Here is a 13,339-nt window from a genome sequence, read left to right as displayed (position 1 = left end):
CCAGCTGGTGTTGTGAGGAAGCTGTAACCATTATTGCTAGTGGGTGAGTGGGAAGCAGCAAAGCTTTTTTTGTTTTTTGTTTTTTTTTTGGCTGTGTTGGGTCTTCGTTGCTGCACACGGGTTTTCTCTAGTTGCCACGAGCGGGGGCTACTCTTCGTTGTGGTGCACAGGCTTCTTATTGCGGTGGCTTCTCTTGTTGCAGAACACTGGCTCTAGAGCACAGGCTCAGTACTTGGTGGCGCACAGGCTTAGTTGCTCCGCAGCATGTGGGATCTTCCCAGACCAGGGCTCGAACCCGTGTCGCCTGCATTGGCAGGCGGATTCTTAACCACTGTGTCACCAGGGAAGCCCAGCTTTTTATACAATAACTTGGGGCTGAGTCTACAGCATTATGACAGAATGTGGAGATACAGATGGTAAATTGATAGGTTTGGAAACAGGTCTGACCCAACATAGGTCTGGTGATCCAGCACAGAAATAACATAACCTTGTAATGGATTTCAAAGACATAAAGCATGGAAATCTATAATACATCATATGCCCCAAAAAGGGGAAGAAAGGGGAAATAGGAAAGACTGTTGAATGAAAGTTTAAAATTCTACTGAATGCAAAACATATTTATAGAGCTTTCTTTAAGAGTATTGGGATTTGGATGTTAAAAGATAGCTTAAATATACATGTGCATGTGTGTGTTTTATATATATATATATATATATATATATATATATATATATATATGTATAAAACTACCTGTCTTATATGTATAACTGAATCACTTTGCTGTACAGCAGAAATTAACACAACATTGTAAATCAACTATACTTGAATAAAATTTTAAGAAGACCTGTCTCTATATTTACATAAATATAAATATTATGGATATAGATCTATAAATATAGGTATCAGTATATACAGATCTATCTAGATAGACCTTTTTTTTAGGTTTTAATTAAAAGTAAGTCTTCTGAAAAATAAATTGGAATAGCCTGAGGAAACTGTAAGAGTATTTTGTTTTTGCCTTTTTGAAAAATGCCAGAATAATTTTCATAGCAATATCAAATCATCTCATAATCATTTGAACAGCTCCCAAGGTTCTTTCCTTCATACCCTCAAGTTTTTATTGAAAAAATATTTGCAGCCAGGTGCAAATTAAACTTTTTTATTATTACAAAATGTCATTCTTTTCTCTGATCTTTTTCTGACCTATTAATGGCTTCTCTGAAAATGATTGCAATCATTTTTAGATATCTTATTTCAGAACTTAACATCAAGATGTATTGAGGCTGCTTATTCTTCTCCTAATTCCTTCTTCACTCTTCCTGGCTCCTCTTCTGCTCAATAAAAGAGGTTCTTTAAAAAGAATCTGTAATTTAGTGCCATTGATACTTCCCCATCTAAAATGTATAACTAATGTGTATGTAGAAACTCAAGGTATTTTGTAATCTGATGCCACTGACTTTACCCTCCATCATATGACTAAATCCTGCTGCTGAAATGTCCTACCTCATCTTCTCTGAGAGTTTTTAACCTTCTTCCCGCAAAGCCTTTGGAATTCCCAACATTTTCATGAAACTTTTCATTACGATGCCCATCCACCCTCATTTTGCTATTTCATTGCCCTACCTTTCTAAACCTTAACAATAACCTTATTTTTTTTTTTTTTTTCGGTATGTGGGCCTCTCACGGTTGTGGCCTCTCCCGTTGCGGAGCACAGGCTCCGGACACACAGGCCCAGCGGCCATGGCTCACGGTCCCAGCCGCTCCGCGGCATGTGGGATCCTCCCAGACCGGGGCACGAACCCGCTTCCCCTGCATCGGCAGGCGGACTCTCAACCACTGCGCCACCAGGGAAGCCCATAACAATAACCTTATTTTTTGTTGTTCCACTAATTGATGCAGGTATGAGTATAGTACTGTATAGTACAGTAGTATTACATAGCACTAATATATACGTGTACCTAATAGTGTCTTTCTTTTTCCTTTTTTTTAAACATTGGGTAATGGGCATATTTTACTCTTAGAATTAAATACCCGATAGGCCATATTGCAAATCCACAAAGAATTTTCGCAAATCATTGATTCATCTGTATATTGCCATAATCAGAAATTATTAATTGTGAAATACTGAGCTAAACAAAAAACAGCCCATAGATACTCTAGCTTCAAAATTTGCATTTTAGTAATATTTGGGAATCTTAGTTTGTCTTGATGAGGTGAAATCTTATGTAGACTTTTTTTTTTTTTTTTTTTTTTTTGCTGTACGCGGGCCTCTCACTGCTGTGGCCTCTCCCGTTGCGGAGCACAGGCTCCGGACACACAGGCTCCGCGGCCATGGCTCGCGGGCCCAGCCGCTCCGCGGCATGTGGGATCCTCCGGGATCGGGGCACGAACCCGTGTCCCCTGCATCGGCAGGCGGACTCTCAACCACTGCGCCACCAGGGAAGCCCTTATGTAGACTTTTAAATCAGTGAAAAATCAGAATTGAGACCAGCAGTTTCCTTACTGTGATAGTTAATGGTGGAAGGAAATTTGCACTGGGAGTTAGAGCTCTCCGTTTTGTTTTTTGTTTTGTTTTGTTTTTTTAAATGACTCCCCAGTGAATTTCATTTGGCTTTTGTTTAAAAAAGTATTATCATGACTACTTTTATAAGTCATTTGTATCAATGGCTACCTTTAATTTTCTACATAAATAGTTGTTTGACAATGTGGAAGAACAATTTGAATTCAATACCTAAAAGTATTTCTTTCTGGATCAGTGTAATGTTCTATAACCTATGCAGATGAAACAGAATACTAAAAGGGTGTTGAGCAAGTAAACATCAAGTTGAGGATTGTTCTGATTTGTGTACAGTTAAAGTCAGGGAATAAACCCAGTGACTTTAGCATTGGATGGCAACAGAGCTACCATCCTAGTCCACTTTCCTTCTATCTCAGTTGGAGGCTGCCCATAAAATTTAAACAACAACGAAGCTGGTCCAAACATGACCAATACTTCAAAGACTTTTAGGAGAGGGAAGTCTCTTTAAGTTCTGGGGGGAAGTGCCAGATTTTATTTCTGATGGTGAATCTCTTATTTTAGAAGGAATGCTGCAACAGACATTCCAAAAGGAAGGGAGAATAACCAATTTTGAGTTCCTGCTCTGTATCAGACATGCTAAGTGTTGAGACAAATCCTCCTAAATCCGTAAAATAGGTAAGTTTGAGGATGTCTGTAACATAGACAAAGAAATGATGCTCTGAGGGGTTTTATCATTTGCCCTGGGTCACAAAAGCAGTGGTAAGGCTAATATTCGGATTTAAGTCTCTAGGCCTCTAAGCACCATACTCTTTCAGCTCATATGACTTGATAGAACTGTAATTAGATGTATTTTGAAGATCTGTTGTTAGGTATGTAAATATTTAGGATTGTTATATCCTCTTAATGAATTGACTCTTTTATCATTATGAAATGACTTTCTTTATTCAAACTAATATTTTGTTCTCTGAAATCTACTTTGCCTGATAGCTACTCCGGCATTCTTTTGGTTACTGTTGCCATGTTAAAGTTAACTGGTGCCTTTATAGTGAAGTGATTTTGTTATAGACAGCATATAGTTTTTTGTTGTTGTTGTTTTGTTTTTTTTTTGCGGTACGCGGGCCTCTCACTGTTGTGGTCTCTCCCGTTGCGGAGCACAGGCTCCGGACGCTCAGGCTCAGCGGCCACGGCTCACGGGCCCAGCCGCTCTGCGGCATGTGGGATCTTCCCAGACCAGGGCACGAACCCGTGTCCCCTGCATCAGCAGGCGGACTCTCAACCACTGCGCCACCAGGGGAGCCCCGTCCTGCCTTTTAATTGTGGTGTTTTGACCATCTGCATTTAATGTGATTGTTGATATGTTTAGATTTTAATCTATCATCTTGCTATGTTGTATTCTATTTGTCCCATCCGTTTTTTTGTCCCTTTCGCTCTTTTTCTGTCTTCTTTTGGATTGAGTATTTTTTATGATTGTATTTTATCTCTTCTGTTGGCTTATCAACTATAACTCTTTGTTTTGGTTACTTACTGGTTGCTCTAAGGTTTTAGCATATATTTTAACTTATCAGAGTTTACCTTCAAGTGATGTACCACTTCATATATAGTATAAGAACCTTACAGTAATATACTTCTATGTCTCCTCTCCAGATCTTTGCACTATTGTCATATATTTTTTTTTTTTTTTTTTTCTTTTTTTTTTTTTTTTTGCGGTATGTGGGCCTCTCACTGCTGTGGCCTCTCCCGTTGCGGAGCACAGGCTCCGGATGCGCAGGCCCAGCGGCCATGGCTCACGGGCCCAGCCGCTCCGCGGCATATGGGATCCTCCCAGACCAGGGCACGAACCCGTATCCCCTGCATCTGCAGGCGGACTCTCAACCACTTGCGCCACCAGGGAGGCCCTGTCATATATTTTATTTAAACATATGTTTTAAACTCTAGAATACATTATAATTATTTTTGTTAAAACAGTCAATTAACTTTTAAAGTGACTTAAATAATAGAAAAAATTTTAAATATATCTACCCATGTAATTTCCATTTCTGGTGCTCTTTATTCCTTTGAGTACATTCACATACTGATCGGCCCGAAGGACTTCCTTTAATATTTCTTGTAGTGCTGGTGATGAATTCTTTCAGCTTTTGTATGTCTGGAAAATCTTTAGCCTTTGTTTTTTGAGAAAAGTCTGCTGTCATTCTTATCCTTATTTCTCTGTACATGTTCTTTCTCTTTCTGCTTTTAAGGTGTTCTCTCTACCACTGGTTTTAAACAATCCCATTATAATGTGGGTGGTGTAGTTCTCCTCATGTTTCTCATGCTTGGGTTTATTTAAGCTTAATGGATATGTGGGTTTGTATTCTTATAAAAATTGGAAAAATTTTAGCTATTAATTATTCAATACATTTTTTTTCTTGCCCCTCCTTTGGTGACTCCAGTTACACATGTAATAGGCCACTTGATGTTGTCACATAGATCACTGATACTGTGTTTATTAAAAAAAAATTTTCCTTTTTATTTCATTTTGGATCATTGCTATTTTTATATCTTCAAATTCTTTAACCTTTGCTCTGCAGTGTTTACTGTTAATCCCATTATTGGCTCTTCTTCCTCTGTCCCGCCACCTTGCACATAGTAGTTTTCAACTCTAGAAATTTAAGTCTTGGGCTTCCCTGGTGGCGCAGTGGTTGAGAGTCCACCTGCCAAGGCAGGGGACACGTGTTCGTGCCCCGGTCCGGGAAGATCCCACATGCCATGGAGAGGCTGGGCCTGTGAGCCATGGCTGCTGAGCCTGCGTGTCTGAAGCTTGTGCTCTGCAACGGGAGAGGCCACAACAGTGAGAGGCCCATGCACCGCAAAAAAAAAAAAAGAAAGAAATTTAAGTCTTTCTAATATCTTCTTTTTAATGTTTCTACTTAACTTTTGAACATATGGAGTGCAGTTATAATACTATTCCAATCTCTTTGTTAATTCTAACATCTGTATTATTTCTGAGTCATTTTACATTCGTTAACTTTTCTTAACATGAAGGGCCGTATTTTCCTGCTTATTTGCATTCCTGATAATTTTTAAATTACATATCAGTAGATTTTACCTTTTTGGGTGATGGACATTTTGATTTTGTATACATATTCTTAACCTTCATTATGGGATGCATTTAAGTTAATTTGATCCTTTTGGGTCTTGCTTTTAAGATTTGTTTATCAGAATAGAGAAGTGGTTAGTCTAGTGCTACTTTTGCCTCTGTACTAAGGGAAAACCCTTCTCTACCTAATACCCTATGGATTATGAGGATTTCCATTCTGACTATTGGGAACAGGTCTTGTGTGAGTTCCAGACACTATTCCTTCTAATCTTTCAGGGTGGTTTTTTTCCCCAGACTTACCTAGTTTCCTCACATGCATGTACTGATTAGTATTCTGAATACTTGAGGTAGACCTTCTGCAGAGCTTTGCAGTTCTTTCTGTGTATCTCTGCCCTCTCTGCTCCTGTAAGCTTCCTTGATCTCCCCAGACTCCCAACTCTATTTCCTCAACTCAGAGAGTCTGCTGGGCTCCATTCAGGCTTCTCCTCAGGGTGCCATGGCCTGGACCATCTTTTAAGTCAAAAAACTGGAAAAACCATAAGGCTCACCCCATGTGTATCTCCTCTCTCAAGGATTACTGTCCTTTGATGTGTCCTGTCCACTGTCTTGAAAACTATCGTTACATATATTTTATTCAGGTTTTTGGTTGTTTCAGGTAGCAGGTTATATCTATTTCCTATTACTCCATCTCAGTTGGAAACAGAAGTATCAGGTGTAAATTTTCACTGAAGGATTTTTTTTTCTTTTCCACTTTGGCAGCTTCCTGGGAGACTATTTACCTTTACCTTGGTTTTTACTTTTTTATTACTGGCCTTTATCTTTTATTACAAGAATACAATTTCCCTAAATCTATTTTTTCTACTGTCTGAATTTTCTTAAATATTTCAAGGTGGGACAAATGAGACAGACTTTTGGTTCTTGGCACCAGCACCAGACTTGAACATAGGCTAACTGGTACCCAGTGCTCCCCGATGGATGCTCTTTTTGTTAATTCCAAGGTTGTATGGATGATGATTGCTTGCATGGATGTGATTAATCAGATGTAGGTTTTCAGCTGACAAGTTTTTCTGTTTTTTTAAAGTACAGTTGTTATTCAAGGGACAGGGTACTGAACAATGATTTCCCTAAGCAGTAGTTCAATATACCATGAATATAAACGTATGAATGATAAATGATAGCTAAGGGGAACCTGCTTGCTTTTTGTTCCATGGAAAAAGTACTGTTATTTTTCTTAACTTCATATCACGAGGCATACTTTTTTTTTTTTTTTTTTGTGGTATGCGGGCCTCTCACCGTTGTGGCCTCTCCTGTTGCAGAGCACAGGCTCCGGACGCACAGCGGCCATGGTTCACGGGCCCAGCCGTTCCGCGGCATGTGGGATCTTCCCGGACCGGGGCACGAACACGTGTCCCCTGCATCGGCAGGTGGGCTCTCAACCACTGCGCTACCAGGGAAGCCCCGAGGCATACTTTTTAATGTATTTTTTTTTTCCCAAATGTCAATAGACGTGTATTCCCTCGTCTTTTAAATGGTATTTTGTATTGCAGTGCCTTTGATATCTGTTAGGGCTTTTTTTTCGGGGTGGGGGCAGTAACAGTGGTCTCTTGAATAAAATGGCAAACTTTCACCCCTAATCAGATTTAGAGGCATGACTTTTTTCTGTTTTTTTTTTTTTTTTTGCGGTATGCGGGCCTCTCACTGTTGTGGCCTCTCCCGTTGCGGAGCACAGGCTCCGGAAGCGCAGGCTCAATGGCCATGGCTCACGGGCCCAGCTGCTCTGTGGCATGTGGGATCTTCCCAGACTGGGGCACGAACCCGTGTCCCCTGCATCGGCAGGCGGACTCTCAACCACTGCGCCACCAGGGAAGCCCTAGAGGCATGACTTTTGAATCTACTAGTTCTTAACATGTCATAGAAAAGAGTTAGTATGTTTCAGGAGGAAAATGCCCTGACATGTTTGATAAATATTATTGAGCAATTATTATCTTTCTGGTAAGTGCTAAATTTTGGGTGCATATGGATGAAAAGACTTGATCCCTGTCCTCAGCCAAGGAGCGTTTAGTGTCAAATGATCGTTATAACACATTGTGATAATTATTTACTGGTTTATTTGTTTAAAAAGTAGGTATTGAGAATCTGCTATGTGTCAGATACTATTACAGTCTGTGTGTTCATAGCAGGAAACAGTTCCCTAGTCTCATGGAGTAACATTTCAATGAGGGGATGATGGGAAGGAGAAATAGTAAATGCTGTAAAGTTAAATTAGGGTAAAGGGATAGATCTTCACAGTGGGAAGTTTCTATATATTTTCCTCTAGTTAGGAAAGCCTTTCTTTATAAGGTGGCATTTGAGCAGAAACCTTAAAAAAAGTAAGAGGACAAATCACGGAGCCATCTGAGGAAAGAGTGTTCTAGACAGAGGTAGGTATAAAAACTAGAAATGGGAGAGCATGCTTGAGGCTGATTGTAGAATCACGAAGAGAGTGGAGTGACCAGTGGAATGAGCAAGGGGAGAATGGCAGAAAGTGAGCTCCACAAAAAGAAGGGGTTGAGTGAGGAACCAGATCACCTGGGCTTTATTACCCTGGTGGGAAGGATGTGAGCTTTCATTGGGAGTGAGATGGGAAGGCACTTGGAGGATCCTGTGTAGAGAAGAGATCTGAGGAACTTAGGTGTTAGAAGGAATCCTGCTGGCTGCTGTCCTGTGAAGCAAGGGAGGAAGCTTTGCAGGTGGTCGGGGCCAGTGAGAAGCTATGGAAATAGTCCAGGTTAGAGAATATGGAGAACTCTGGCTCGGGTAGGGCTAGCTGTATGGTGAAAGTGGTCAATTCAGGAATTCATGATATATTTTGAAGAACCCATCCTTGGGTTTGTTGAAGGACTGGATGTAGAGTGTGGAAAAGGAAAGAAATCAAGGATGGCTCTAATGTTTTTGGACCTCACAAGTGGTAGAAGAGAATTCTGTTTAGTAGGGAGTTTAAGACTGGGGTGGGGTCAGGGGATTCGGAGGGTTGGGTAGGAAGAAAGATTGTGATTTTCGACCTGGTATGTTTGAGATATAGGTTAGACATAAATGGAGATATCAAGTAGATACTTGGATATATGAGTGTAAAGTGAGAGGAGAAGTTTGGGCTAGAGATAAAAATGCGTTATGGCATATTATCATGAAAGTGGAAGAAACAAATTCATGCACATTGATGAGCACTTGATAAAAACAATATTTGGCATTATCTAACACAGAACACACTTTTTGCAAATGAAGACTCTAAAGCCAGAGTGAGTCTAAAGTAGAGTGAGTTGCCCAAGGACACACAGGATGTTGGTGGAACCCATGTCACTCAACTCATCAGCTAGTACTATCGCCATCTTAGTGCACAGCCTACCATCCATGTTGCTATAGTAATAGAATAGGTGGAACCCCACTAATATAAAAGCCAAGGATAGTGGGCAGTGGTGAAGAGCGTAAATTCTGGAGCAGATTTCCTAGGGTTCTAACCCTGGTTCTCTCACTCACCCTATGTGTGACGTTGAATAAATAACCTAGGTTCTCTGTGCTTTAGTTTCCATATCTGTAAGTGGATTGATAATAGTACTTAACTCATAGAGTAAATGGGAAGATTAATTGACAGGATAGATATAAAGCACTTCAGACAATACCTTAGTGCTAGCCAAGTGAAGCTGCAGCAACAATAATAATAATAACAATAACAACAATTATTATCATTCATTTTATTATTATTCTAATTAACTAGTTGGGGGATCTTCAGCAAGTCTGTTTTTTAACCTGAGTGTACATGGCTCACATGCAAAATAATGCATCCTGCTAAATGTTGTCTTTAAGATTCTTATTTCAGAGTAAGAAATACTCTGAAGCTAAGAGCTTTTATTGCAACTTCTGGGAGACCCAGAATTGGCTAGTATCTGGGGATATTCAAATACTACATATAAACCATATTGAAGTCAGATATTCTCGTATCCCTTCCAGGCTTTCCTGTTCTCTTCGTGACATTTGGTAACAAACTCTGCTCTTTTGCATCATTTTGTTCTTTAAATTGATTGTGTTCTATGAGAATGGCTTATCTGCCTCTTCATTAAACATTCATGATTCTGTGACATCTCATTCTTTCCACTGATGGCTTTTATGGATGCCTTTTTAACAGAGATCTTAATCTTGCCTTTAACATTTTAAACAATGTCTTGGTTATCTACACCATAACCTCTCACTGGTGCGGTTTTTGTTTTGTTTTGTTTTTTAACATCTTTATTGGAGTATAATTGCTTTACAATGGTATGTTAGTTTCTGCTGTACGTATAACAAAGTGAATCAGCTATACATATACATGTATCCCCATATCTCCTCCCTCTTGCGACTCCCTCCCACCCTCCCTATCCCACCCCTCTATGTGGACACAAAGCAGGGAGCTGATCTCCCTGTGCTATGCGGCTGCTTCCCACTAGCTATCTATTTTACATTTGGTAGTGCATATATGTCCATGCCACTCTCTTACTTCGTCCCAGCTTACCCTTCCCCCTCCCCGTGTCCTCAGTTCATTCTCTACATCAGTGTGTTTATTCCTGTCCTGCCCCTAGGTTCTTCAGAACCATTTTTTTCCCTTTAGATTCCATATATATGTGTTAGCATACAGTATTTTTTTCTCTTTCTGACTTACTTCACTCTGTATGACAGTCTCTAGGCCCATCCACCTCACTACAAATAACTCAATTTCGTTTCTTTTTATGGCTGAATAATATTCCATTGTATATATGTGCCACATCTTCTTTATCCATTCATCTGTCGATGGACACTTAGGTTGCTTCCATATCCTGGCTATTGTAAATAGAGCTGCAATGAACATTGTGGTACATGACTCTTTTTGAATTATGGTTTTCTCAGGGTATATGCCCGGTAGTGGGATTGCTGGGTCATAGGGTACTTCTATTTTTAGTTTTTTAAGGAACCTCCATACTGTTCTCCATAGTGGCTATATCAGTTTACATTCCCACCAACGGTGCAAGAGTGTTTCCTTTTCTCCACACCCTCTCCAGCATTTACTGTTTGTAGATTTTTTGATGATGGCCATTCTGACTGGTGTGAGGTGATACCTCATTGTAGTTTTGATTTGCATTTCTCTAATGATTAGTGATGTTGAGCATCCTTTCATGTGTTTGTTGGCAATCTGTATATCTTCTTTGGAGAAATGTCTATTTAGGTCTTCTGCCCATTTTTGGATTGGGTTTTTTGTGTGTTTTTATGTTATCAATGCATCATCGTATTTGGATCAAAACAAGTAAGCTCCTGTTTTTAAGACCCCACTTTTGTGGTTAAGAATTGATTTGTGGCAGTTTCTTGAGTGTAGTAGAATTGAATATGATTGTTAGTGAAACTGTTAAGTATTTCAGAGGGAATAATGAGATTATTGATTAGTTTCTTTTTGATTATAAAAGAGATTTAATGACATTGTTTTGGTCAAGACACGTGAAAGTCTCTCTATTTCATTGGGTAGGTGATGATGTCCGTTTATTTTCCACTTCTGTCTGACATGCTAAATGACAAGTAAGGTGAGTGAATAGAGCATTATTGTCCATGGATAATTGGTCATTCCTGTAGCAAGCAGTTAGACAGCAAATATTTAATTTTGTATAGTGTGTACATTATCAACTAAATACCTTCCCCTCCCCCCATTGTATTAGCTCTAATTTTTGTCATGTGGCATTCATGGAATTTTCACTCAGCACATAACTGGTCTAGCTTTTTCCCATATAACTACAAGTTTTATTAATCTTTGCTGTCTTGAATGTGAGTTTTACCAGTGGTGTTTGGTAACTTCTTGATCCTTTCTTGTTGTCCATGGTCCACTATCCTCTTTCATATTTTTGACTTGATCTTCCTGTCCCAAGGCAAAAAAGGCATGAGAATAATGTCTTCATCTCCCCATCATTGACCCCTCTGGACTACAGTGATGTCTGTTCCAGTGAGTAGAGTTGGGGAGTTACTAAAATGATAGGTTAACATCCTCAGAGATTATTACTCTTTATCACCTTGCAACTGGTTGTTATTTTCATTCTGTCATGAACTGGAGAATATTTATTTTGGCAGCTGCTCCCCTGTGAGCCCATATGCTGACATTCTTAAACCAATGGGGGTACACCTTGGCACTCCAGAAATAGGCTATGCAGTGCATAAGGGGGCAGTCTGGGGCCCAAGCAAATGTCTTCTGTTTGCCATCGAATCATAGAATTCTAGGACTGGGAGGATCATGGATATCATGTAGGTTTGCTTCTTCATTTTACTGATGAGGAAAGGAAACTCATAAATGGGAAGTGTCTTTGGCAAAATGAGAGTTAATAGCAGTACAGGGACCATAACTAAAAAGTTTTTTAGTCCTGTGTTACCCTGCTGGTGAAATGGAACAAGAGATAGAGTGATAGAGTAGGAATAGTATCAGGTTTACTGGGGGTTTTATGCCCAGGTCTGTTGTTACATAGTCGTTGTATGACTTGAAGTAATTAACTGAATCATTTTTGAAATTGTTCGTTATCCACTGAATGGTAGATCTGTCAGTGACCCTGCTTTCATCTAAAGTTTGTCTGTTGTCTGTTCATTGAGTTATATCATATTTTGATACTTAAAATTTGTTCAGGCTGTGACTGGATGAAAAATGTTGACTAATATGGAAATATACTTTGACCTCATTTTCTTCTCTTCCCCATTTCCTTGAGGTCAGAGGAAATACATTTTTTAACTCCTATAATTGTGTATTCTTATCTACTCTGACAGCTACACCTCAGGGTCTCACCTCTCCTGAAAAGAATTATAATAATTGGGCATTTTGTGACCTTCCTGTCACAACAGATGGGTACTTGAGACTCTGCAAGGATTTTTATCAGCAGTGTTCATCAACGTTTTCCTGTTAAATCCAAGGAAAATAGTTCATAAGATGTTTCACCTAATGGTTTCAACTTAGGGCTTCATCTCAGCCTGAGCTGGTATGTTATTGTCTTACTAAAAAATAATATTTAGTTACTGTTAAAATGTAAAAAAAAAAAAATAGAAAAATAATAAGTACTTCTAAATCCACCACCCAGAGATAACTACTTTAGACATTGTATGTACTTTCTCTCTTTTTAAATGCATGTTTATAGAGTCTAATATATACAACAGTCCATTCTTAATGCATGCATGTATAGTTTATACATTTTTTAAAGGGAGTTACATTGAATATACTATTTTAGAATGTGATCCTTTTGCTGAATGATACCAGTTTTTCATGTAGTTAAATTTCCTTCTATAATATCATTCTTAATGCTAGTATCCTTCTGTATGGAACGTGATGATTTATTTAATTAAACCTCTATTATTGGACATTTTAAAAGAAAAGTGCAGAGTCTACCTGTGACATAACTTCCCATATTTGTGTCACTTAAATATGAAGGCCTTTCTATTTAGAATTCTGATCAATTAGAAGATAAGATTTGATAGCATAGAAACTAGAGATTTAATCTCGATCGTTTAAGAATCCTGTTGGAGGATTTCCATTTAATCACTTATTGGTTTTTGTATTGATTTCATTAAATTTTCTCTGTAAAACATTTTGACCTCACTTTAAATTGGGTCAACATACATATGTGGAGAGTCTACTTTTCCAGCTACTGGGCTACATACAAGATGGCTTGAGGCCATGTCTAAGTCACTCACATTTTATTAATGAACATGTATACAGTATGAACAAAGTAGTTACCAATAGA

The 13,339-nt window shown here is 38.9% G+C and overlaps 1 protein-coding gene across 2 annotated transcripts in view; it reads left to right on the top strand.

Annotated features, from left to right (window-relative positions):
* DOCK4 (dedicator of cytokinesis 4) overlaps positions 1–13,339 on the top strand; it is a 498,051-nt gene that overhangs the window by 167,862 nt on the left and 316,850 nt on the right. The window lies entirely within an intron of this gene.

The sequence above is a fragment of the Mesoplodon densirostris genome, chromosome 9, assembly GCF_025265405.1.
Source record: "Mesoplodon densirostris isolate mMesDen1 chromosome 9, mMesDen1 primary haplotype, whole genome shotgun sequence".
Classification (NCBI taxonomy): domain Eukaryota; kingdom Metazoa; phylum Chordata; class Mammalia; order Artiodactyla; family Ziphiidae; genus Mesoplodon; species Mesoplodon densirostris.
The sequence above is the reverse complement of the archived record's forward strand: the minus strand, read 5'-3'. Positions and strand labels throughout refer to the sequence as shown.